The following is a 26,740-nucleotide window of genomic DNA, read 5'->3' on the forward strand; positions in this document are numbered from 1 at the left end:
TTTGCAACCAGTGTGATAGTAGTGGTCATTTCTACGTTCCGGGCAACCTAGGCTTCACTCCAGGGCGGTGCTCCACCAGATCGAATAGTTACGGCCTAAGAAGTCAACGCCAGAAACACAAAATACGATAAAGATGCAACAGTTTTTCCATCGTATAAAAAGAATAATTGCAATCAGTGTGCAAGTTATGGTCATTTCTACATTCCGAGCAACCTAGGCTTCACTCTAGGGCGTTGCTCCACCAGATCGAATAGTTAGGTCCTTAGAAGTCAACGCCAGAAGCATAAAATACGATATAAATACAACAGCTTTTCCATCGTATAAAAGGAGTAATTGCAAACAGTGTGAAAGTAATGGTCATTTCTACGTTCGGGCAACCTAGGCTTCACGCTACGGCGTTGTTCCACCAGATCGAATAGTTAGGTCCTAAGAAGTCAACACCAGAAGAATAAAATACAAAATAAATACAACAGCCTTTACACCGTATAAAACGAATAATTGCAACCTGTGTGAAGGTTATGGTCATATCTACGTTCCGGGCAACCTAGGCTTCACTGTCGGGAGTTGCTCCACCAGATCGAAATGTTAGGGCCTAAGAAGTCAACGCCCCAAGCATAAAATACGATATAAATACAACAGCGTTTCCATCGTATTAAATGAATAATTGCAAACAGTGTGAAAGTAGTGGTCATGTCTACGATCCGGGCAACCTAGGCTTCACTGTATGGCGTTCTTCCACCACATCGAATAGCTACGGCCTCAGAAGTCCACGCCTGAAGCATAAAATACAATAAAAATACAACAGTCTTTTCATCGCATAACAGGAATAATTGCAACAAGCGTGAAAGTAATGATCATTTCGGCGTTACGGGCAACCTAGACTTAATTCTGAGGCATTGCTCCACCAGATCGAATATTTAGGGCCTTAGAAGTCAACCCCAGAAGCATAAAATACAATATAAATACAACAGTTTTTCCATCGTATAAAACGAATAATTGCAACCAGTATGCAACTTATGGTCATTTCTACATTCCGAGCAACCTAGGCTTTACTCTAGGGCGTTGTCCCACAAGATCGAATAGTTAGGGCCTAAGTAGTCAACGCCAGAAGCATAAAATACAATATAAATAGAACAGTTTTTCCAATGTACAAAACGAATAATTGCTACCAGTGTGAAAGTTATGGTCATTTCTACGTTCCGCGCAACCTGGGCTTTACTCTAGGGCGTTGCTCCACCAGATCGAATAGTTAGGACCTTAGAAGTCAACGCCAGAAGCATAAAATACGATATAAATACAACAGCTGTTCCATCGTATAAAAGGAATAATTGCAAACAGTGTGAAAATAATGGTCATTTCTACGTTCGGGCAACCTACGCTTCACTCTACGGCGTTGTTCCACCAGATCGAATAATTAGGGCCGGAGAAGTCAACGCCAGAAGCATAAAATACAATATAAATACAACAGTTTTTCCATCGTATAAAAGGAATAATTGCAACCAGTATGAAACTTATGGTCATTTCTACGTACCGGGCAACCTAGGCTTCACTCTAGGGCGTTGCTCTACCAGATCGAATAGTTAGGGCCTTAGAAGTCAACGCCCGAAGCATAAAACACAAAATAAATACAACAGTTTTTCCATCGTATAAAACGAATAATTGCTACCAGTGTGAAAGTTATGGTCATTTCTACTTTCCGGGCAACCTAGGCTTCACCCTAGGGCGTTGTTCCACCAGATGGAATAGTTAGGGCCTAAGAAGTCAACGCCAGAAGCATAAAATACGATATAAATACAACAGCTTTTCCATCGTATAAAACAAATAATTGCAACCAGTTTGATAGTGATGGTCATTTCTACGTACCGGGCAACCTAGGCTTCACTCTAGGGCGTTGCTCCACCAGATCGTATAGTTAGGGCCTTAGAAGTCAACGCCCGAAGCATAAAATATAAAATAAATAGAACAGTTTTTCCATCGGATAAAACGAATAATTGCTACGAGAGTGAAAGTTATGGTCATTTCTACTTTCCGGGCAACCTAGACTTCACCCTAGGGCGTCGTTCCACCAGATGGAATAGTTTGGGCCTAAGAAGTCAACGCCAGAAGCATAAAATACGATATAAATACAACAGCTTTTCCATCGTATAAAACGAATAATTGCAACCAGTGTGAAAGTTATGGTCATGTCTACGTTCCGGGCAACCTAGGCTTCACCATAGAGCGTTGCTCCAACAGATTGAATAGTTAGGGCCTTAGAGGTCAATGCCCGAAGCATAAAATGCAATAAAGATACAACAGGTTTTCCATCGTATAGCAGGAATAATTTGCAACCAGTGTGATAGTAGTGGTCATTTCTACGTTCCGGGCAACCTAGGCTTCACTCCAGGGCGGTGCTCCACCAGATCGAATAGTTACGGCCTAAGAAGTCAACGCCAGAAACACAAAATACGATGAAGATGCAACAGTTTTTCCATCGTATAAAAAGAATAATTGCAATCAGTGTGAAAGTTATGGTCATTTCTACATTCCGAGCAACCTAGGCTTCACTCTAGGGCGTTGCTCCACCAGATCGAATAGTTAGGTCCTTAGAAGTCAACGCCAGAAGCATAAAATACGATATAAATACAACAGCTTTTCCATCGTATAAAAGGAATAATTGCAAACAGTGTGAAAGTAATGGTCATTTCTACGTTCGGGCAACCTAGGGTTCACTCTGCGGCGTTGTTCCACCAGATCGAATAGTTAGGTCCTAAGAAGTCAACACCAGAAGAATAAAATACAAAATAAATACAACAGCCTTTACACCGTATAAAACGAATAATTGCAACCTGTGTGAAGGTTATGGTCATTTCTACATTCCGGGCAACCTAGGCTTCACTGTCGGGAGTTGCCCCACCAGATCGAAATGTTAGGGCCTAAGAAGTCAACGCCCGAAGCATAAAATACGATATAAATACAACAGCATTTCCATCGTATAAAACAAATAATTGCAACCAGTTTGATAGTGATGGTCATTTCTACGTACCGGGCAACCTAGGCTTCACTCTAGGGCGTTGCTCCACCAGATCGTATAGTTAGGGCCTTAGAAGTCAACGCCCGAAGCATAAAATATAAAATAAATAGAACAGTTTTTCCATCGGATAAAACGAATAATTGCTACCAGTGTGAAAGTTATGGTCATTTCTACTTTCCGGGCAACCTAGACTTCACCCTAGGGCGTCGTTCCACCAGATGGAATTGTTTGGGCCTAAGAAGTCAACGCCAGAAGCATAAAATACGATATAAATACAACAGCTTTTCCATCGTATAAAACGAATAATTGCAACCAGTGTGAAAGTTATGGTCATGTCTACGTTCCGGGCAACCTAGGCTTCACCATAGAGCGTTGCTCCAACAGATTGAATAGTTAGGGCCTTAGAAGTCAATGCCCGAAGCATAAAATGCAATAAAGATACAACAGGTTTTCCATCGTATAGCAGGAATAATTTGCAACCAGTGTGATAGTAGTGGTCATTTCTACGTTCCGGGCAACCTAGGCTTCACTCCAGGGCGGTGCTCCACCAGATCGAATAGTTACGGCCTAAGAAGTCAATGCCAGAAACACAAAATACGATAAAGATGCAACAGTTTTTCCATCGTATAAAAAGAATAATTGCAATCAGTGTGCAAGTTATGGTCATTTCTACATTCCGAGCAACCTAGGCTTCACTCTAGGGCGCTGCTCCACCAGATCGAATAGTTAGGTCCTTAGAAGTCAACGCCAGAAGCATAAAATACGATATAAATACAACAGCTTTTCCATCGTATAAAAGGAATAATTGCAAACAGTGTGAAAGTAATGGTCATTTCTACGTTCGGGCAACCTAGGCTTCACGCTACGGCGTTGTTCCACCAGATCGAATAGTTAGGTCCTAAGAAGTCAACACCAGAAGAATAAAATACAAAATAAATACAACAGCCTTTACACCGTATAAAACGAATAATTGCAACCTGTGTGAAGGTTATGGTCATATCTACGTTCCGGGCAACCTAGGCTTCACTGTCGGGAGTTGCTCCACCAGATCGAAATGTTAGGGCCTAAGAAGTCAACGCCCGAAGCATAAAATACGATATAAATACAACAGCATTTCCATCGTATTAAATGAATAATTGCAAACAGTGTGAAAGTAGTGGTCATTTCTACGATCCGGGCAACCTAGGCTTCACTGTATGGCGTTCTTCCACCACATCGAATAGCTACGGCCTCAGAAGTCCACGCCTGAAGCATAAAATACAATAAAAATATAACAGTCTTTTCATCGCATAACAGGAATAATTGCAACAAGCGTTAAAGTAATGATCATTTCGGCGTTACGGGCAACCTAGACTTAATTCTGAGGCGTTGCTCCACCAGATCGAACATTTAGGGCCTTAGAAGTCAACCCCAGAAGCATAAAATACAATATAAATACAACAGTTTTTCCATCGTATAAAACGAATAATTGCAACCAGTATGCAACTTATGGTCATTTCTACATTCCGAGCAACCTAGGCTTTACTCTAGGGCGTTGCTCCACCAGATCGAATAGTTAGGACCTTAGAAGTCAACGCCAGAAGCATAAAATACGATATAAATACAACAGCTGTTCCATCGTATAAAAGGAATAATTGCAAACAGTGTGAAAGTAATGGTCATTTCTACGTTCCGGGCAACCTAGGCTTCACTCTAGGGCGTTGTCCCACAAGATCGAATAGTTAGGGCCTAAGTAGTCAACGCCAGAAGCATAAAATACAATATAAATAGAACAGTTTTTCCAATGTACAAAACGAATAATTGCTACCAGTGTGAAAGTTATGGTCATTTCTACGTTCCGCGCAACCTGGGCTTTACTCTAGGGCGTTGCTCCACCAGATCGAATAGTTAGGACCTTAGAAGTCAACGCCAGAAGCATAAAATACGATATAAATACAACAGCTGTTCCATCGTATAAAAGGAATAATTGCAAACAGTGTGAAAATAATGGTCATTTCTACGTTCGGGCAACCTAGGCTTCACTCTACGGCGTTGTTCCACCAGATCGAATAATTAGGGCCGGAGAAGTCAACGCCAGAAGCATAAAATACAATATAAATACAACAGTTTTTCCATCGTATAAAAGGAATAATTGCAACCAGTATGAAACTTATGGTCATTTCTACGTACCGGGCAACCTAGGCTTCACTCTAGGGCGTTGCTCTACCAGATCGAATAGTTAGGGACTTAGAAGTCAACGCCCGAAGCATAAAACACAAAATAAATACAACAGTTTTTCCATCGTATAAAACGAATAATTGCTACCAGTGTGAAAGTTATGGTCATTTCTACTTTCCGGGCAACCTAGGCTTCACCCTAGGGCGTTGTTCCACCACATGGAATAGTTAGGGCCTAAGAAGTCAACGCCAGAAGCATAAAATACGATATAAATACAACAGCTTTTCCATCGTATAAAACAAATAATTGCAACCAGTTTGATAGTGATGGTCATTTCTACGTACCGGGCAACCTAGGCTTCACTCTAGGGCGTTGCTCCACCAGATCGTATAGTTAGGGCCTTAGAAGTCAACGCCCGAAGCATAAAATATAAAATAAATAGAACAGTTTTTCCATCGGATAAAACGAATAATTGCTACCAGTGTGAAAGTTATGGTCATTTCAACTTTCCGGGCAACCTAGACTTCACCCTAGGGCGTCGTTCCACCAGATGGAATAGTTTGGGACTAAGAAGTCAACGCCAGAAGCATAAAATACGATATAAATACAACAGCTTTTCCATCGTATAAAACGAATAATTGCAACCAGTGTGAAAGTTATGGTCATGTCTACGTTCCGGGCAACCTAGGCTTCACCATAGAGCGTTGCTCCAACAGATTGAATAGTTAGGGCCTTAGAGGTCAATGCGCGAAGCATAAAATGCAATAAAGATACAACAGGTTTTCCATCGTATAGCAGGATTAATTTGCAACCAGTGTGATAGTAGTGGTCATTTCTACGTTCCGGGCAACCTAGGCTTCACTCCAGGGCGGTGCTCCACCAGATCGAATAGTTACGGCCTAAGAAGTCAACGCCAGAAACACAAAATACGATGAAGATGCAACAGTTTTTCCATCGTATAAAAAGAATAATTGCAATCAGTGTGAAAGTTATGGTCATTTCTACATTCCGAGCAACCTAGGCTTCACTCTAGGGCGTTGCTCCACCAGATCGAATGGTTAGGTCCTTAGAAGTCAACGCCAGAAGCATAAAATACGATATAAATACAACAGCTTTTCCATCGTATAAAAGGAATAATTGCAAACAGTGTGAAAGTAATGGTCATTTCTACGTTCGGGCAACCTAGGGTTCACTCTACGGCGTTGTTCCACCAGATCGAATAGTTAGGTCCTAAGAAGTCAACACCAGAAGAATAAAATACAAAATAAATACAACAGCCTTTACACCGTATAAAACGAATAATTGCAACCTGTGTGAAGGTTATGGTCATTTCTACATTCCGAGCAACCTAGGCTTCACTCTAGGGCGTTGCTCCACCAGATCGAATAGTTAGGTCCTTAGAAGTCAACGCCAGAAGCATAAAAAACGATATAAATACAACAGCTTTTCCATCGTATATAACAAATAATTGCAATCAGTGTGAAAGTTATGGTCATTTCTACGTTCCGGGCAACCTAGGCTTCACTCTACGGCGTTGTTCCACCAGATCGAATAGTTAGGGCCTAAGAAGACAACGCCAGAAGCATAAAATACGATATAAATACAACAGCTTTTCCATCGTATAAAAGGAATAATTGCAAACAGTGTGAAAGTAATGGTCATTTCTACGTTCCGGGCAACCTAGGCTTCACCCTAGGGCTTTGCTCCAACAGATTGAATAGTTAGGGCCTAAGAAGTGAACGCCAGAAGCATAAAATACAATATAAATACAACAGTTTTTCCATCGTATAAACCGAATAATTGCAACCAGTATGAAACTTATGGTCATTTCTACGTTCCGGGCAACCTAGGCTTCAGTGTATGGCGTTCTTCCACCACATCGAATAGCTACGGCCTCAGAAGTCAACGCCTGAAGTATAAAATACTATAAAAATACAACAGTCTTAACATTCTATAACACGAATAATTGCAACCCGTGTGAAAGTGATGGTCATTTCTACGTTAGAGGCAACCTAGGCTTCACTCTAGGGCGTTGTTCCACAAGATCGAATAGTTAGGGCCTAAGAAGTCAACGCCAGAAGCATAAAATACAATATAAATATAACAGTTTTTCCATCGTATAAAACGAATAATAGCAAACAGTGTGAAAGTAATGGTCATTTCTACGTTCGTGCAACCTAGGCTTCACTCTACGGCGTTGTTCCACCAGATCGAATAATTAGGGCCTGAGAAGTCAACGCCAGAAGCATAAAATACAATATAAATACAACAGCCTTTACACCGTATAAAACGAATAATTGCAACCTGTGTGAAGGTTATGGTCATATCTACGTTCCGGGCAACCTAGGCTTCACTGTCGGGAGTTGCCCCACCAGATCGAAATGTTAGGGCCTAAGAAGTCAACGCCCGAAGCATAAAATACGATATAAATACAACAGCATTTCCATCGTATAAAACAAATAATTGCAACCAGTTTGATAGTGATGGTCATTTCTACGTACCGGGCAACCTAGGCTTCACTCTAGGGCGTTGCTCCACCAGATCGTATAGTTAGGGCCTTAGAAGTCAACGCCCGAAGCATAAAATATAAAATAAATAGAACAGTTTTTCCATCGGATAAAACGAATAATTGCTACCAGTGTGAAAGTTATGGTCATTTCTACTCTCCGGGCAACCTAGACTTCACCCTAGGGCGTCGTTCCACCAGATGGAATTGTTTGGGCCTAAGAAGTCAACGCCAGAAGCATAAAATACGATATAAATACAACAGCATTTCCATCGTATAAAACGAATAATTGCAACCAGTGTGAAAGTTATGGTCATGTCTACGTTCCGGGCAACCTAGGCTTCACCATAGAGCGTTGCTCCAACAGATTGAATAGTTAGGGCCTTAGAAGTCAATGCCCGAAGCATAAAATGCAATAAAGATACAACAGGTTTTCCATCGTATAGCAGGAATAATTTGCAACCAGTGTGATAGTAGTGGTCATTTCTACGTTCCGGGCAACCTAGGCTTCACTCCAGGGCGGTGCTCCACCAGATCGAATAGTTACGGCCTAAGAAGTCAACGCCAGAAACACAAAATACGATAAAGATGCAACAGTTTTTCCATCGTATAAAAAGAATAATTGCAATCAGTGTGCAAGTTATGGTCATTTCTACATTCCGAGCAACCTAGGCTTCACTCTAGGGCGTTGCTCCACCAGATCGAATAGTTAGGTCCTTAGAAGTCAACGCCAGAAGCATAAAATACGATATAAATACAACAGCTTTTCCATCGTATAAAAGGAGTAATTGCAAACAGTGTGAAAGTAATGGTCATTTCTACGTTCGGGCAACCTAGGCTTCACGCTACGGCGTTGTTCCACCAGATCGAATAGTTAGGTATTAAGAAGTCAACACCAGGAGAATAAAATACAAAATAAATACAACAGCCTTTACACCGTATAAAACGAATAATTGCAACCTGTGTGAAGGTTATGGTCATATCTACGTTCCGGGCAACCTAGGCTTCACTGTCGGGAGTTGCTCCACCAGATCGAAATGTTAGGGCCTAAGAAGTCAACGCCCGAAGCATAAAATACGATATAAATACAACAGCATTTCCATCGTATTAAATGAATAATTGCAAACAGTGTGAAAGTAGTGGTCATTTCTACGATCCGGGCAACCTAGGCTTCACTGTATGGCATTCTTCCACCACATCGAATAGCTACGGCCTCAGAAGTCCACGCCTGAAGCATAAAATACAATAAAAATACAACAGTCTTTTCATCGCATAACAGGAATAATTGCAACAAGCGTGAAAGTAATGATCATTTCGGCGTTACGGGCAACCTAGACTTAATTCTGAGGCATTGCTCCACCAGATCGAATATTTAGGGCCTTAGAAGTCAACCCCAGAAGCATAAAATACAATATAAATACAACAGTTTTTCCATCGTATAAAACGAATAATTGCAACCAGTATGCAACTTATGGTCATTTCTACATTCCGAGCAACCTAGGCTTTACTCTAGGGCGTTGTCCCACAAGATCGAATAGTTAGGGCCTAAGTAGTCAACGCCAGAAGCATAAAATACAATATAAATAGAACAGTTTTTCCAATGTACAAAACGAATAATTGCTACCAGTGTGAAAGTTATGATCATTTCTACGTTCCGCGCAACCTGGGCTTTACTCTAGGGCGTTGCTCCACCAGATCGAATAGTTAGGATCTTAGAAGTCAACACCAGAAGCATAAAGTACGATATAAATACAACAGCTGTTCCATCGTATAAAAGGAATAATTGCAAACAGTGTGAAAATAATGGTCATTTCTACGTTCGGGCAACCTAGGCTTCACTCTACGGCGTTGTTCCACCAGATCGAATAATTAGGGCCGGAGAAGTCAACGCCAGAAGCATAAAATACAATATAAATACAATAGTTTTTCCATCGTATAAACGGAATAATTGCAACCAGTATGAAACTTATGGTCATTTCTACGTACCGGGCAACCTAGGCTTCACTCTAGGGCGTTGCTCTACCAGACCGAATAGTTAGGGCCTTAGAAGTCAACGCCCGAAGCATAAAACACAAAATAAATACAACAGTTTTTCCATCGTATAAAACGAATAATTGCTACCAGTGTGAAAGTTATGGTCATTTCTACTTTCCGGGCAACCTAGGCTTCACCCTAGGGCGTTGTTCCACCAGATGGAATAGTTAGGGCCTAAGAAGTCAACGCCAGAAGCATAAAATACGATATAAATACAACAGCTTTTCCATCGTATAAAACAAATAATTGCAACCAGTTTGATAGTGATGGTCATTTCTACGTACCGGGCAACCTAGGCTTCACTCTAGGGCGTTGCTCCACCAGATCGTATAGTTAGGGCCTGAGAAGTCAACGCCAGAAGCATAAAATACAATATAAATACAACAGCCTTTACACCGTATAAAACGAATAATTGCAACCTGTGTGAAGGTTATGGTCATATCTACGTTCCGGGCAACCTAGGCTTCACTGTCGGGAGTTGCCCCACCAGATCGAAATGTTAGGGCCTAAGAAGTCAACGCCCGAAGCATAAAATACGATATAAATACAACAGCATTTCCATCGTATAAAACAAATAATTGCAACCAGTTTGATAGTGATGGTCATTTCTACGTACCGGGCAACCTAGGCTTCACTCTAGGGCGTTGCTCCACCAGATCGTATAGTTAGGGCCTTAGAAGTCAACGCCCGAAGCATAAAATATAAAATAAATAGAACAGTTTTTCCATCGGATAAAACGAATAATTGCTACCAGTGTGAAAGTTATGGTCATTTCTACTCTCCGGGCAACCTAGACTTCACCCTAGGGCGTCGTTCCACCAGATGGAATTGTTTGGGCCTAAGAAGTCAACGCCAGAAGCATAAAATACGATATAAATACAACAGCATTTCCATCGTATAAAACGAATAATTGCAACCAGTGTGAAAGTTATGGTCATGTCTACGTTCCGGGCAACCTAGGCTTCACCATAGAGCGTTGCTCCAACAGATTGAATAGTTAGGGCCTTAGAAGTCAATGCCCGAAGCATAAAATGCAATAAAGATACAACAGGTTTTCCATCGTATAGCAGGAATAATTTGCAACCAGTGTGATAGTAGTGGTCATTTCTACGTTCCGGGCAACCTAGGCTTCACTCCAGGGCGGTGCTCCACCAGATCGAATAGTTACGGCCTAAGAAGTCAACGCCAGAAACACAAAATACGATAAAGATGCAACAGTTTTTCCATCGTATAAAAAGAATAATTGCAATCAGTGTGCAAGTTATGGTCATTTCTACATTCCGAGCAACCTAGGCTTCACTCTAGGGCGTTGCTCCACCAGATCGAATAGTTAGGTCCTTAGAAGTCAACGCCAGAAGCATAAAATACGATATAAATACAACAGCTTTTCCATCGTATAAAAGGAGTAATTGCAAACAGTGTGAAAGTAATGGTCATTTCTACGTTCGGGCAACCTAGGCTTCACGCTACGGCGTTGTTCCACCAGATCGAATAGTTAGGTATTAAGAAGTCAACACCAGGAGAATAAAATACAAAATAAATACAACAGCCTTTACACCGTATAAAACGAATAATTGCAACCTGTGTGAAGGTTATGGTCATATCTACGTTCCGGGCAACCTAGGCTTCACTGTCGGGAGTTGCTCCACCAGATCGAAATGTTAGGGCCTAAGAAGTCAACGCCCGAAGCATAAAATACGATATAAATACAACAGCATTTCCATCGTATTAAATGAATAATTGCAAACAGTGTGAAAGTAGTGGTCATTTCTACGATCCGGGCAACCTAGGCTTCACTGTATGGCATTCTTCCACCACATCGAATAGCTACGGCCTCAGAAGTCCACGCCTGAAGCATAAAATACAATAAAAATACAACAGTCTTTTCATCGCATAACAGGAATAATTGCAACAAGCGTGAAAGTAATGATCATTTCGGCGTTACGGGCAACCTAGACTTAATTCTGAGGCATTGCTCCACCAGATCGAATATTTAGGGCCTTAGAAGTCAACCCCAGAAGCATAAAATACAATATAAATACAACAGTTTTTCCATCGTATAAAACGAATAATTGCAACCAGTATGCAACTTATGGTCATTTCTACATTCCGAGCAACCTAGGCTTTACTCTAGGGCGTTGTCCCACAAGATCGAATAGTTAGGGCCTAAGTAGTCAACGCCAGAAGCATAAAATACAATATAAATAGAACAGTTTTTCCAATGTACAAAACGAATAATTGCTACCAGTGTGAAAGTTATGGTCATTTCTACGTTCCGCGCAACCTGGGCTTTACTCTAGGGCGTTGCTCCACCAGATCGAATAGTTAGGACCTTAGAAGTCAACACCAGAAGCATAAAGTACGATATAAATACAACAGCTGTTCCATCGTATAAAAGGAATAATTGCAAACAGTGTGAAAATAATGGTCATTTCTACGTTCGGGCAACCTAGGCTTCACTCTACGGCGTTGTTCCACCAGATCGAATAATTAGGGCCGGAGAAGTCAACGCCAGAAGCATAAAATACAATATAAATACAATAGTTTTTCCATCGTATAAACGGAATAATTGCAACCAGTATGAAACTTATGGTCATTTCTACGTACCGGGCAACCTAGGCTTCACTCTAGGGCGTTGCTCTACCAGACCGAATAGTTAGGGCCTTAGAAGTCAACGCCCGAAGCATAAAACACAAAATAAATACAACAGTTTTTCCATCGTATAAAACGAATAATTGCTACCAGTGTGAAAGTTATGGTCATTTCTACTTTCCGGGCAACCTAGGCTTCACCCTAGGGCGTTGTTCCACCAGATGGAATAGTTAGGGCCTAAGAAGTCAACGCCAGAAGCATAAAATACGATATAAATACAACAGCTTTTCCATCGTATAAAACAAATAATTGCAACCAGTTTGATAGTGATGGTCATTTCTACGTACCGGGCAACCTAGGCTTCACTCTAGGGCGTTGCTCCACCAGATCGTATAGTTAGGGCCTGAGAAGTCAACGCCAGAAGCATAAAATACAATATAAATACAACAGCCTTTACACCGTATAAAACGAATAATTGCAACCTGTGTGAAGGTTATGGTCATATCTACGTTCCGGGCAACCTAGGCTTCACTGTCGGGAGTTGCCCCACCAGATCGAAATGTTAGGGCCTAAGAAGTCAACGCCCGAAGCATAAAATACGATATAAATACAACAGCATTTCCATCGTATAAAACAAATAATTGCAACCAGTTTGATAGTGATGGTCATTTCTACGTACCGGGCAACCTAGGCTTCACTCTAGGGCGTTGCTCCACCAGATCGTATAGTTAGGGCCTTAGAAGTCAACGCCCGAAGCATAAAATATAAAATAAATAGAACAGTTTTTCCATCGGATAAAACGAATAATTGCTACCAGTGTGAAAGTTATGGTCATTTCTACTCTCCGGGCAACCTAGACTTCACCCTAGGGCGTCGTTCCACCAGATGGAATTGTTTGGGCCTAAGAAGTCAACGCCAGAAGCATAAAATACGATATAAATACAACAGCATTTCCATCGTATAAAACGAATAATTGCAACCAGTGTGAAAGTTATGGTCATGTCTACGTTCCGGGCAACCTAGGCTTCACCATAGAGCGTTGCTCCAACAGATTGAATAGTTAGGGCCTTAGAAGTCAATGCCCGAAGCATAAAATGCAATAAAGATACAACAGGTTTTCCATCGTATAGCAGGAATAATTTGCAACCAGTGTGATAGTAGTGGTCATTTCTACGTTCCGGGCAACCTAGGCTTCACTCCAGGGCGGTGCTCCACCAGATCGAATAGTTACGGCCTAAGAAGTCAACGCCAGAAACACAAAATACGATAAAGATGCAACAGTTTTTCCATCGTATAAAAAGAATAATTGCAATCAGTGTGCAAGTTATGGTCATTTCTACATTCCGAGCAACCTAGGCTTCACTCTAGGGCGTTGCTCCACCAGATCGAATTGTTAGGTCCTTAGAAGTCAACGCCAGAAGCATAAAATACGATATAAATACAACAGCTTTTCCATCGTATAAAAGGAGTAATTGCAAACAGTGTGAAAGTAATGGTCATTTCTACGTTCGGGCAACCTAGGCTTCACGCTACGGCGTTGTTCCACCAGATCGAATAGTTAGGTATTAAGAAGTCAACACCAGAAGAATAAAATACAAAATAAATACAACAGCCTTTACACCGTATAAAACGAATAATTGCAACCTGTGTGAAGGTTATGGTCATATCTACGTTCCGGGCAACCTAGGCTTCACTGTCGGGAGTTGCTCCACCAGATCGAAATGTTAGGGCCTAAGAAGTCAACGCCCGAAGCATAAAATACGATATAAATACAACAGCATTTCCATCGTATTAAATGAATAATTGCAAACAGTGTGAAAGTAGTGGTCATTTCTACGATCCGGGCAACCTAGGCTTCACTGTATGGCATTCTTCCACCACATCGAATAGCTACGGCCTCAGAAGTCCACGCCTGAAGCATAAAATACAATAAAAATACAACAGTCTTTTCATCGCATAACAGGAATAATTGCAACAAGCGTGAAAGTAATGATCATTTCGGCGTTACGGGCAACCTAGACTTAATTCTGAGGCATTGCTCCACCAGATCGAATATTTAGGGCCTTAGAAGTCAACCCCAGAAGCATAAAATACAATATAAATACAACAGTTTTTCCATCGTATAAAACGAATAATTGCAACCAGTATGCAACTTATGGTCATTTCTACATTCCGAGCAACCTAGGCTTTACTCTAGGGCGTTGTCCCACAAGATCGAATAGTTAGGGCCTAAGTAGTCAACGCCAGAAGCATAAAATACAATATAAATAGAACAGTTTTTCCAGTGTACAAAACGAATAATTGCTACCAGTGTGAAAGTTATGGTCATTTCTACGTTCCGCGCAACCTGGGCTTTACTCTAGGGCGTTGCTCCACCAGATCGAATAGTTAGGACCTTAGAAGTCAACACCAGAAGCATAAAGTACGATATAAATACAACAGCTGTTCCATCGTATAAAAGGAATAATTGCAAACAGTGTGAAAATAATGGTCATTTCTACGTTCGGGCAACCTAGGCTTCACTCTACGGCGTTGTTCCACCAGATCGAATAATTAGGGCCGGAGAAGTCAACGCCAGAAGCATAAAATACAATATAAATACAATAGTTTTTCCATCGTATAAACGGAATAATTGCAACCAGTATGAAACTTATGGTCATTTCTACGTACCGGGCAACCTAGGCTTCACTCTAGGGCGTTGCTCTACCAGACCGAATAGTTAGGGCCTTAGAAGTCAACGCCCGAAGCATAAAACACAAAATAAATACAACAGTTTTTCCATCGTATAAAACGAATAATTGCTGCCAGTGTGAAAGTTATGGTCATTTCTACTTTCCGGGCAACCTAGGCTTCACCCTAGGGCGTTGTTCCACCAGATGGAATAGTTAGGGCCTAAGAAGTCAACGCCAGAAGCATAAAATACGATATAAATACAACAGCTTTTCCATCGTATAAAACAAATAATTGCAACCAGTTTGATAGTGATGGTCATTTCTACGTACCGGGCAACCTAGGCTTCACTCTAGGGCGTTGCTCCACCAGATCGTATAGTTAGGGCCTTAGAAGTCAACGCCCGAAGCATAAAATATAAAATAAATAGAACAGTTTTTCCATCGGATGAAACGAATAATTGCTACCAGTGTGAAAGTTATGGTCATTTCTACTTTCCGGGCAACCTAGACTTCACCCTAGGGCGTCGTTCCACCAGATGGAATTGTTTGGGCCTAAGAAGTCAACGCCAGAAGCATAAAATACGATATAAATACAACAGCTTTTCCATCGTATAAAACGAATAATTGCAACCAGTGTGAAAGTTATGGTCATGTCTACGTTCCGGGCAACCTAGGCTTCACCATAGAGCGTTGCTCCAACAGATTGAATAGTTAGGGCCTTAGAAGTCAATGCCCGAAGCATAAAATGCAATAAAGATACAACAGGTTTTCCATCGTATAGCAGGAATAATTTGCAACCAGTGTGATAGTAGTGGTCATTTCTACGTTCCGGGCAACCTAGGCTTCACTCCAGGGCGGTGCTCCACCAGATCGAATAGTTACGGCCTAAGAAGTCAATGCCAGAAACACAAAATACGATAAAGATGCAACAGTTTTTCCATCGTATAAAAAGAATAATTGCAATCAGTGTGCAAGTTATGGTCATTTCTACATTCCGAGCAACCTAGGCTTCACTCTAGGGCGTTGCTCAACCAGATCGAATAGTTAGGTCCTTAGAAGTCAACGCCAGAAGCATAAAATACGATATAAATACAACAGCTTTTCCATCGTATAAAAGGAATAATTGCAAACAGTGTGAAAGTAATGGTCATTTCTACGTTCGGGCAACCTAGGCTTCACGCTACGGCGTTGTTCCACCAGATCGAATAGTTAGGTCCTAAGAAGTCAACACCAGAAGAATAAAATACAAAATAAATACAACAGCCTTTACACCGTATAAAACGAATAATTGCAACCTGTGTGAAGGTTATGGTCATATCTACGTTCCGGGCAACCTAGGCTTCACTGTCGGGAGTTGCTCCACCAGATCGAAATGTTAGGGCCTAAGAAGTCAACGCCCGAAGCATAAAATACGATATAAATACAACAGCATTTCCATCGTATTAAATGAATAATTGCAAACAGTGTGAAAGTAGTGGTCATTTCTACGATCCGGGCAACCTAGGCTTCACTGTATGGCGTTCTTCCACCACATCGAATAGCTACGGCCTCTGAAGTCCACGCCTGAAGCATAAAATACAATAAAAATACAACAGTCTTTTCATCGCATAACAGGAATAATTGCAACAAGCGTGAAAGTAATGATCATTTCGGCGTTACGGGCAACCTAGACTTAATTCTGAGGCGTTGCTCCACCAGATCGAATAGTTGCGGCCTAAGAAGTCAACGCCAGAAACACAAAATACGATAAAGATGCAACAGTTTTTCCATCGTATAAAAAGAATAATTGCAATCAGTGTGCAAGTTATGGTCATTTCTACATTCCGAGCAACCTAGGCTTCACTCTAGGGCGTTGCTCCACCAGATCGAATAGTTAGGTCCTTAGAAGTCAACGCCAGAAGCATAAAATACGATATAAATACAACAGCTTTTCCATCGTATAAAAGGAGTAATTGCAAACAGTGTGAAAGTAATGGTCATTTCTACGTTCGGGCAACCTAGGCTTCACGCTACGGCGTTGTTCCACCAGATCGAATAGTTAGGTATTAAGAAGTCAACACCAGAAGAATAAAATACAAAATAAATACAACAGCCTTTACACCGTATAAAACGAATAATTGCAACCTGTGTCAAGGTTATGGTCATATCTACGTTCCGGGCAACCTAGGCTTCACTGTCGGGAGTTGCTCCACCAGATCGAAATGTTAGGGCCTAAGAAGTCAACGCCCGAAGCATAAAATACGATATAAATACAACAGCATTTCCATCGTATTAAATGAATAATTGCAAACAGTGTGAAAGTAGTGGTCATTTCTACGATCCGGGCAACCTAGGCTTCACTGTATGGTATTCTTCCACCACATCGAATAGCTACGGCCTCAGAAGTCCACGCCTGAAGCATAAAATACAATAAAAATACAACAGTCTTTTCATCGCATAACAGGAATAATTGCAACAAGCGTGAAAGTAATGATCATTTCGGCGTTACGGGCAACCTAGACTTAATTCTGAGGCATTGCTCCACCAGATCGAATATTTAGGGCCTTAGAAGTCAACCCCAGAAGCATAAAATACAATATAAATACAACAGTTTTTCCATCGTATAAAACGAATAATTGCAACCAGTATGCAACTTATGGTCATTTCTACATTCCGAGCAACCTAGGCTTTACTCTAGGGCGTTGTCCCACAAGATCGAATAGTTAGGGCCTAAGTAGTCAACGCCAGAAGCATAAAATACAATATAAATAGAACAGTTTTTCCAATGTACAAAACGAATAATTGCTACCAGTGTGAAAGTTATGGTCATTTCTACGTTCCGCGCAACCTGGGCTTTACTCTAGGGCGTTGCTCCACCAGATCGAATAGTTAGGACCTTAGAAGTCAACACCAGAAGCATAAAATACGATATAAATACAACAGCTGTTCCATCGTATAAAAGGAATAATTGCAAACAGTGTGAAAATAATGGTCATTTCTACGTTCGGGCAACCTAGGCTTCACTCTACGGCGTTGTTCCACCAGATCGAATAATTAGGGCCGGAGAAGTCAACGCCAGAAGCATAAAATACAATATAAATACAATAGTTTTTCCATCGTATAAACGGAATAATTGCAACCAGTATGAAACTTATGGTCATTTCTACGTACCGGGCAACCTAGGCTTCACTCTAGGGCGTTGCTCTACCAGACCGAATAGTTAGGGCCTTAGAAGTCAACGCCCGAAGCATAAAACACAAAATAAATACAACAGTTTTTCCATCGTATAAAACGAATAATTGCTACCAGTGTGAAAGTTATGGTCATTTCTACTTTCCGGGCAACCTAGGCTTCACCCTAGGGCGTTGTTCCACCAGATGGAATAGTTAGGGCCTAAGAAGTCAACGCCAGAAGCATAAAATACGATATAAATACAACAGCTTTTCCATAGTATAAAACAAATAATTGCAACCAGTTTGATAGTGATGGTCATTTCTACGTACCGGGCAACCTAGGCTTCACTCTAGGGCGTTGCTCCACCAGATCGTATAGTTAGGGCCTTAGAAGTCAACGCCCGAAGCATAAAATATAAAATAAATAGAACAGTTTTTCCATCGGATAAACCGAATAATTGCTACCAGTGTGAAAGTTATGGTCATTTCTACTTTCCGGGCAACCTAGACTGCACCCTAGGGCGTCGTTCCACCAGATGGAATAGTTTGGGCCTAAGAAGTCAACGCCAGAAGCATAAAATACGATATAAATACAACAGCTTTTCCATCGTATAAAACGAATAATTGCAACCAGTGTGAAAGTTATGGTCATGTCTACGTTCCGGGCAACCTAGGCTTCACCATAGAGCGTTGCTCCAACAGATTGAATAGTTAGGGCCTTAGAGGTCAATGCCCGAAGCATAAAATGCAATAAAGATACAACAGGTTTTCCATCGTATAGCAGGAATAATTTGCAACCAGTGTGATAGTAGTGGTCATTTCTACGTTCCGGGCAACCTAGGCTTCACTCCAGGGCGGTGCTCCACCAGATCGAATAGTTACGGCCTAAGAAGTCAACGCCAGAAACACAAAATACGATGAAGATGCAACAGTTTTTCCATCGTATAAAAAGAATAATTGCAATCAGTGTGAAATTTATGGTCATTTCTACATTCCGAGCAACCTAGGCTTCACTCTAGGGCGTTGCTCCACCAGATCGAATAGTTAGGTCCTTAGAAGTCAACGCCAGAAGCATAAAATACGATATAAATACAACAGCTTTTCCATCGTATAAAAGGAATAATTGCAAACAGTGTGAAAGTAATGGTCATTTCTACGTTCGGGCAACCTAGGGTTCACTCTACGGCGTTGTTCCACCAGATCGAATAGTTAGGGCCTAAGAAGACAACGCCAGAAGCATAAAATACGATATAAATACAACAGCTTTTCCATCGTATAAAAGGAATAATTGCAAACAGTGTGAAAGTAATGGTCATTTCTACGTTCCGGGCAACCTAGGCTTCACTCTACGGCGTTGTTCCACCAGATCGAATAATTAGGGCCGGAGAAGTCAACGCCAGAATCATAAAATACAATATAAATACAACAGTTTTTCCATCGTATAATCCGAATAATTGCAACCAGTATGAAACTTATGGTCATTTCTACGTTCCGGGCAACCTAGGCTTCAGTGTATGGCGTTCTTCCACCACATCGAATAGCTACGGCCTCAGAAGTCAACGCCTGAAGTATAAAATACTATAAAAATACAACAGTCTTAACATTCTATAACACGAATAATTGCAACCCGTGTGAAAGTGATGGTCATTTCTACGTTAGAGGCAACCTAGGCTTCACTCTAGGGCGTTGTTTCACAAGATCGAATAGTTAGGGCCTAAGAAGTCAACGCCAGAAGCATAAAATACAATATAAATATAACAGTTTTTCCATCGTATAAAACGAATAATAGCAAACAGTGTGAAAGTAATGGTCATTTCTACGTTCGGGCAACCTAGGCTTCACTCTACGGCGTTGTTCCACCAGATCGAATAATTAGGGCCTGAGAAGTCAACGCCAGAAGCATAAAATACAATATAAATACAACAGTTTTTCCATCGTATAAAACGAATAATTGCAACCAGTATGAAACTTATGGTCATTTCTCCTTTCCGAGCAACCTAGGCTTCACCCTAGGGCTTTGCTCCAACAGATTGAATAGTTAGGGCCTTAGAAGTCAACGCCCGAAGCATAAAATACAAAATAATTAGAACGGTTTTTCCATTGTATAAAACGAATAATTGCTACGAGTGTAAAAGCTATGGTCATTTCTACGTTCCGGGCAACCTAGGCTTGACCCTAGGGTGTTGTTCCACCAGATCCAATAGTTAGGGCCTAAGAAGTGAACGCCAGACGCATAAAATGCAATAAAAATACAACAGTTTTTCCATCGTATAAAACGAATAATTGCAAACAGTGTGAAAGTAATGGTCATTTCTACGTTCCGGGCAACCTAGGCTTCACTCTACGGCGTTGTTCCACCAGATCGAGTAGTTAGGGCCTAAGAAGTCAACACCAGAAGAATAAAATACAAAATAAATACAACAGCCTTTACACCGTATAAAACGAATAATTGCAACCTGTGTGAAGGTTATGGTCATATCTACGTTCCGGGCAACCTAGGCTTTACTGTCGGGCGTTGCTCCACCAGATCGAAATGTTAGGGCCTAAGAAGTCTACGCCCGAAGCATAAAATACGATATAAATACAACAGCATTTCCATCGTATTAAATGAATAATTGCAAACAGTGTGAAAGTAGTGGTCATTTCTACGTTCCGGGCAACCCAGGTTTAACTCCAGGGCGTTGCACCACCAGATCGGATAGTTACGGCCTAAGAAGTCAACGCCAGAAGCATAAAATACAATATAATAACAACAGTTTTTCCATCGTATAAAACGAATAATTGCAACCAGTATGAAACTTATGGTCATTTCTCCTTTCCGAGCAACCTAGGCTTCACTCTACGGCGTTGTTCCACCAGATCGAATAGCTAGGGCCTAAGACGTCAACGCCAGAACCATAAAATACGATATAAATACAACAGCTTCTCCATCGTATAAATGGAATAATTGCAAACAGTGTGAAAGTTATGGTCATTTCTACATTCCGGGCAACCTAGGCTTCACCCTAGGGCGTTGCTCCAACAGAATGAATAGTTAGGGCCTCAGAAGTCAATGCCCGAAGCATAAAATGCAATAAAAATACAACAGTTTTTCCATCGTATAGCATGAGTAATTTGCAACCAGTGTGATAGTAGTGGTCATTTCTACGTTCCGGGCAACCTAGGCTTCACTCCAGGGCGGTGCTCCACCAGATCGAATAGTTACGGCCTAAGAAGTCAACGCCAGAAGCACAAAATACGATAAAGATGCAACAGTTTTTCCATCGTATAAAACGAATAATTGCAATCAGTGTGAAAGTTATGGTCATTTCTACATTCCGAGCAACCTAGGCTTCACTCTAGGGCGTTGCTCCACCAGATCGAATAGTTAGGTCCTTAGAAGTCAACGCCAGAAGCATAAAATACGATATAAATACAACAGCTTTTCCATCGTATAAAACGAATAATTGCAAACAGTGTGAAAGTAATGGTCATTTCTACGTTCCGGGCAACATAGGCTTCACTCTACGGCGTTGTTCCACCAGATCGAATAGTTAGGGCCTAAGAAGTCAACGCCAGAAGCATAAAATACGATATAAATACAACAGCTTTTCCATCGTATGAAAGTAATAATTGCAAACAGTGTGAAAGTAATGGTCATTTCTACGTTCCGGGCAACCTAGGCTTCACTCTACAGCGATGTTCCACCAGATCGAATAGTTAGGGCCTAGGAAGTCAACACCAGAAGAATAAAATACAAAATAAATACAACAGCCTTTACACCGTATAAAACGAATAATTGCAACCTGTGTGAAGGTTATGGTCATATCTACGTTCCGGGCAACCTAGGCTTCACTGTCGGGCGTTGCTCCACCAGATCGAAATGTTAGGGCCTAAGAAGTCTACGCCCGAAGCATAAAATACGATATAAATACAACAGCATTTCCATCGTATAAATGGAATAATTGCAAACAGTGTGAAAGTTATGGTCATTTCTACATTCCGGGCAACCTAGGCTTCACCCTCGGGCGTTGCTCCAACAGAATGAATAGTTAGGGCCTCAGAAGTCAATGTCCGAAGCATAAAATGCAATAAAAATACAACAGTTTTTCCATCGTATAGCAGGAATAATTTGCAACCAGTGTGATAGTAGTGGTCATTTCTACGTTCCGGGCAACCTAGGCTTCACCCTAGGGCGTTGCTCCACCAGATCGAAAAGTTAGGGCCTAAGAAGTGAACGCCAGAAGCATAAAATACAATATAAATACAACAGTTTTTCCATCGTATAAACCGAATAATTGCAACCAGTATGAAACTTATGGTCATTTCTACGTTCCGGGCAACCTAGGCTTCAGTGTATGGCGTTCTTCCACCACATCGAATAGCTACGGCCTCAGAAGTCCACGCCTGAAGCATAAAATTCAATAAAAATACAATAGTTTTTCCATCGTATAGCAGGAATAATTTGCAACCAGTGTGATAGTAGTGGTCATTTCTACGTTCCGGGCAACCCATGTTTCACTCCAGGGCGTTGTTCCACCAGATCCAATAGTTAGGGCCTAAGAAGTGAACGCCAGACGCATAAAATGCAATAAAAATACAACAGTTTTTCCATCGTATAAAACGAATAATTGCAAACAGTGTGAAAGTAATGGTCATTTCTACGTTCCGGGCAACCTAGGCTTCACTCTACGGCGTTGTTCCACCAGATCGAATAGCTAGGGCCTAAGACGTCAACGCCAGAACCATAAAATAAGATATAAATACAACAGCTTTTCCATCGTATAAATGGAATAATTGCAAACAGTGTGAAAGTTATGGTCATTTCTACGTTCCGGGCAACCTAGGCTTCACCCTAGGGCGTTGCTCCAACAGATTGAGTAGTTAGGGCCTTAGAAGTCAATGCCCGAAGCATAAAATGCAATAAAAATACAACAGTTTTTCCATCGTATAGCAGGAATAATTTGCAACCAGTGTGATAGTAGTGGTCATTTCTACGTTCCGGGCAACCTAGGCTTCACTCCAGGGCGGTGCTCCACCAGATCGAATAGTTACGGCCTAAGAAGTCAACGCAAGAAGCACAAAATACGATAAAGATGCAACAGTTTTTCCATCGTATAAAACGAATAATTGCAACCAGTGTGAAAGTTATGGTCATTTCTACATTCCGAGCAACCTAGGCTTCACTCTATGGCGTTGCTCCACCAGACCGAATAGCTAGGTCCTTAGAAGTCAACGCCAGAAGCATAAAATACGACATAAATACAACAGCTTTTCCATCGTATATAACAAATAATTGCAATCAGTGTGATAGTTATGGTCATTTCTACGTTCCGGGCAACCTAGGCTTCACTCTACGGCGTTGTTCCACCAGATCGAATAGTTAGGGCCTAAGAAGACAACGCCAGAAGCATAAAATACGATATAAATACAACAGCTTTTCCATCGTATAAAAGGAATAATTGCAAACAGTGTGAAAGTAATGGTCATTTCTACGTTCCGGGCAACCTAGGCTTCACCCTAGGGCTTTGCTCCAACAGATTGAATAGTTAGGGCCTTAGAAGTCAACGCCCGAAGCATAAAATACAAAATAAATAGAACGGTTTTTCCATTGTATAAAACGAATAATTGCTACCAGTGTAAAAGCTATGGTCATTTCTACGTTCCGGGCGACCTAGGCTTCACCCTAGGGCGTTGTTCCACCAGATCGAATAGTTAGGGCCTAAGAAGTGAACGCCAGAAGCATAAAATACGATGAAGATGCAACTTTTTTTCAATCGTATAAAACGAATAATTGCAATCAGTGTGAAAGTTATGGTCATTTCTACATTCCGAGCAACCTAGGCTTCACTCTAGGGCGTTGCTCCACCAGATCGAATAGATAGGTCCTAAGAAGTCAACACCAGAAGAAAAAATACAAAATAAATACAGCAGCCCTTACACCGTATAAAACGAATAATTGCAACCTGTGTGAAAGTAATGATCATTTCTACGTTTCAGGCAACCTAGGCTTCACTCTAGGGCGTTCCTCCACCAGATCGAATAGTTAGGGCCTTAGAAGTCAACGCCCGAAGCATAAAATACAAAATAAATAAAACAGATTTTCCATCGCATTAAATGAATAATTGCAAACAGTGTGAAAGTAATGGTCATTTCTACGTTCCGGGCAACCCATGTTTCACTCCAGGGCGTTGTTCCACCAGATCCAATAGTTAGGGCCTAAGAAGTGAACGCCAGACGCATAAAATGCAATAAAAATACAACAGTTTTTCCATCGTATAAAACGAATAATTGCAAACAGTGTGAAAGTAATGGTCATTTCTACGTTCCGGGCAACCTAGGCTTCACTCTACGGCGTTGTTCCACCAGATCGAATAGCTAGGGCCTAAGACGTCAACGCCAGGACCATAAAATACGATATAAATAAAACAGCTTTTCCATCGTATAAATGGAATAATTGCAAACAGTGTGAAAGTTATGGTCATTTCTACGTTCCGGGCAACCTAGGCTTCACCCTAGGGCGTTGCTCCAACAGATTGAATAGTGAGGGGCTTAGAAGTCAATGCCCGAAGCATTAAATGCAATAAAAACACAACAGTTTTTCCATCGTATAGCATGAGTAATTTGCAACCAGTGTGATAGTAGTTGTCATTTCTACGTTCCGGGCAACCCAGGTTTCACTCCAGGGCGTTGCTCCACCAGATCGAATAGTTACGGCCTAAGAAGTCAACGCCAGAAGCATAAAATACGATGAAGAAGCAACTTTTTTTCAATCGTATAAAACGAATAATTGCAACCTGTGTGAAGGTTATGGTCATATCTACGTTCCGGGCAACCTAGGCTTCACTGTCGGGCGTTGCTCCACAAGATCGAAATGTTAGGGCCTAAGAAGTCAACGCCCGAAACATAAAATACGATATAAATACTACAGCATTTCCATCGTATTAAATGAATAATTGCAAACAGTGTGAAAGTAGTGGTCATTTCTACGCTCCGGGCAACCTAGGCTTCACTGTATGGCGTTCTTCCACCACATCGAATAGCTACGGCCTCAGAAGTCCACGCCTGAAGCATAAAATACAATAAAAATACAACAGTCTTTTCATCGCATAACAGGAATAATTGCAACAAGCGTGAAAGTAATGATCATTTCTACGTTTCAGGCAACCTAGGCTTCACTCTAGGGCGTTGCTCCACCAGATCGAATAGTTAGGGCCTTAGAAGTCAACGCCCGAAGCATAAAATACAAAATAAATAAAACAGATTTTCCATCGTATTAAATGAATAATTGCAAGCAGTGTGAAAGTAGTGGTCATTTCTACGTTCCGGGCAACCTAGGCTTCACTGTATGGCGTTCTTCCACCACATCGAATAGCTACGGCCTCAGAAGTCCACGCCTGAAGTATAAAATACAATAAAAATACAACAGTCTTTTCATCGCATAACAGGAATAATTGCAACAAGCGTGAAAGTAGTGATCATTTCTACGTTCCAGGCAACCTAGGCTTCACTCTAGGGCGTTGTTCCACAAGATCGAATAGTTAGTGCCTAAGTAGTCAACGCCAGAAGCATAAAATACAATATAAATACAGCAGTTTTTCCATCGTATAAAACGAATAATTGCAACCAGTATGAAACTTATGGTCATTTCTACGTTCCGGGCAACCTAGGCTTCAGTGTATGGCGTTCTTCCACCACATCGAATAGCTACGGCCTCAGAAGTCCACGCCTGAAGCATAAAATTCAATAAAAATGCAACAGTTTTTCCATCGTATAGCAGGAATAATTTGCAACCAGTGTGATAGTAGTGGTCATTTCTACGTTCCGGCCAACCCATGTTTCACTCCAGGGCGTTGCTCCACCAGATCGAATAGTTACGGCCTAAGAAGTCAACGCCAGAAGCATAAAATACGATGAAGATGCAACAGTTTTTCCATCGTATAAAACGAATAATTGCAATCAGTGTGAAAGTTATGGTCATTTCTACATTCCGAGCAACCTAGGCTTCACTCTAGGGCGTTGCTCCACCAGATCAAATAGTTAGGTCCTTAGAAGTCAACGCCAGAAGCATAAAATACGATATAAATACAACAGCTTTTCCATCGTGTAAAAGGAATAATTGCAAACAGGGTGAAAGTAATGGTCATTTCTACGTTCGGGCAACCTAGGCTTCACTCTAGGTCGTTGCTCCACCAGATCAAATAGCTAACGACTTAGCATTAAACGCCAGAAGCATAGAATACAATAAAAATACAACAGCTTTTCCATCGTATAACAGGAATAATTGCAACCAGTGTGAATGTAATGGTCATTTCTAGGTTCCGGGCAACCTAGGTTTCACTCTAGGGCGTTGCTCCTCCAGGTCGAGTAGTTAGGGCCTAAGAAGTCAACGTCAGAAGCATAAAATACGATATAAATACAACAGCTTTTACATCGTATAAAACGGATATTTGAAACCAGTGTGGAACTTATGGTCATTTCTACGTTCCGGGCAACGTAGGCTTCACCCTAGGCCGTTGTTCCTCCAGATCGAATAGTTAGGGCCTAAGAAGTGAACGCCAGATGCATAAAATGCAATAAAAATACAACAGTCTTAACATTCTATAACACGAATAATTGCAACCCGTGTGAAAAT

The sequence above is a fragment of the Calliopsis andreniformis genome, unplaced genomic scaffold (assembly GCF_051401765.1).
Source record: "Calliopsis andreniformis isolate RMS-2024a unplaced genomic scaffold, iyCalAndr_principal scaffold0027, whole genome shotgun sequence".
NCBI lineage: Eukaryota > Metazoa > Arthropoda > Insecta > Hymenoptera > Andrenidae > Calliopsis > Calliopsis andreniformis.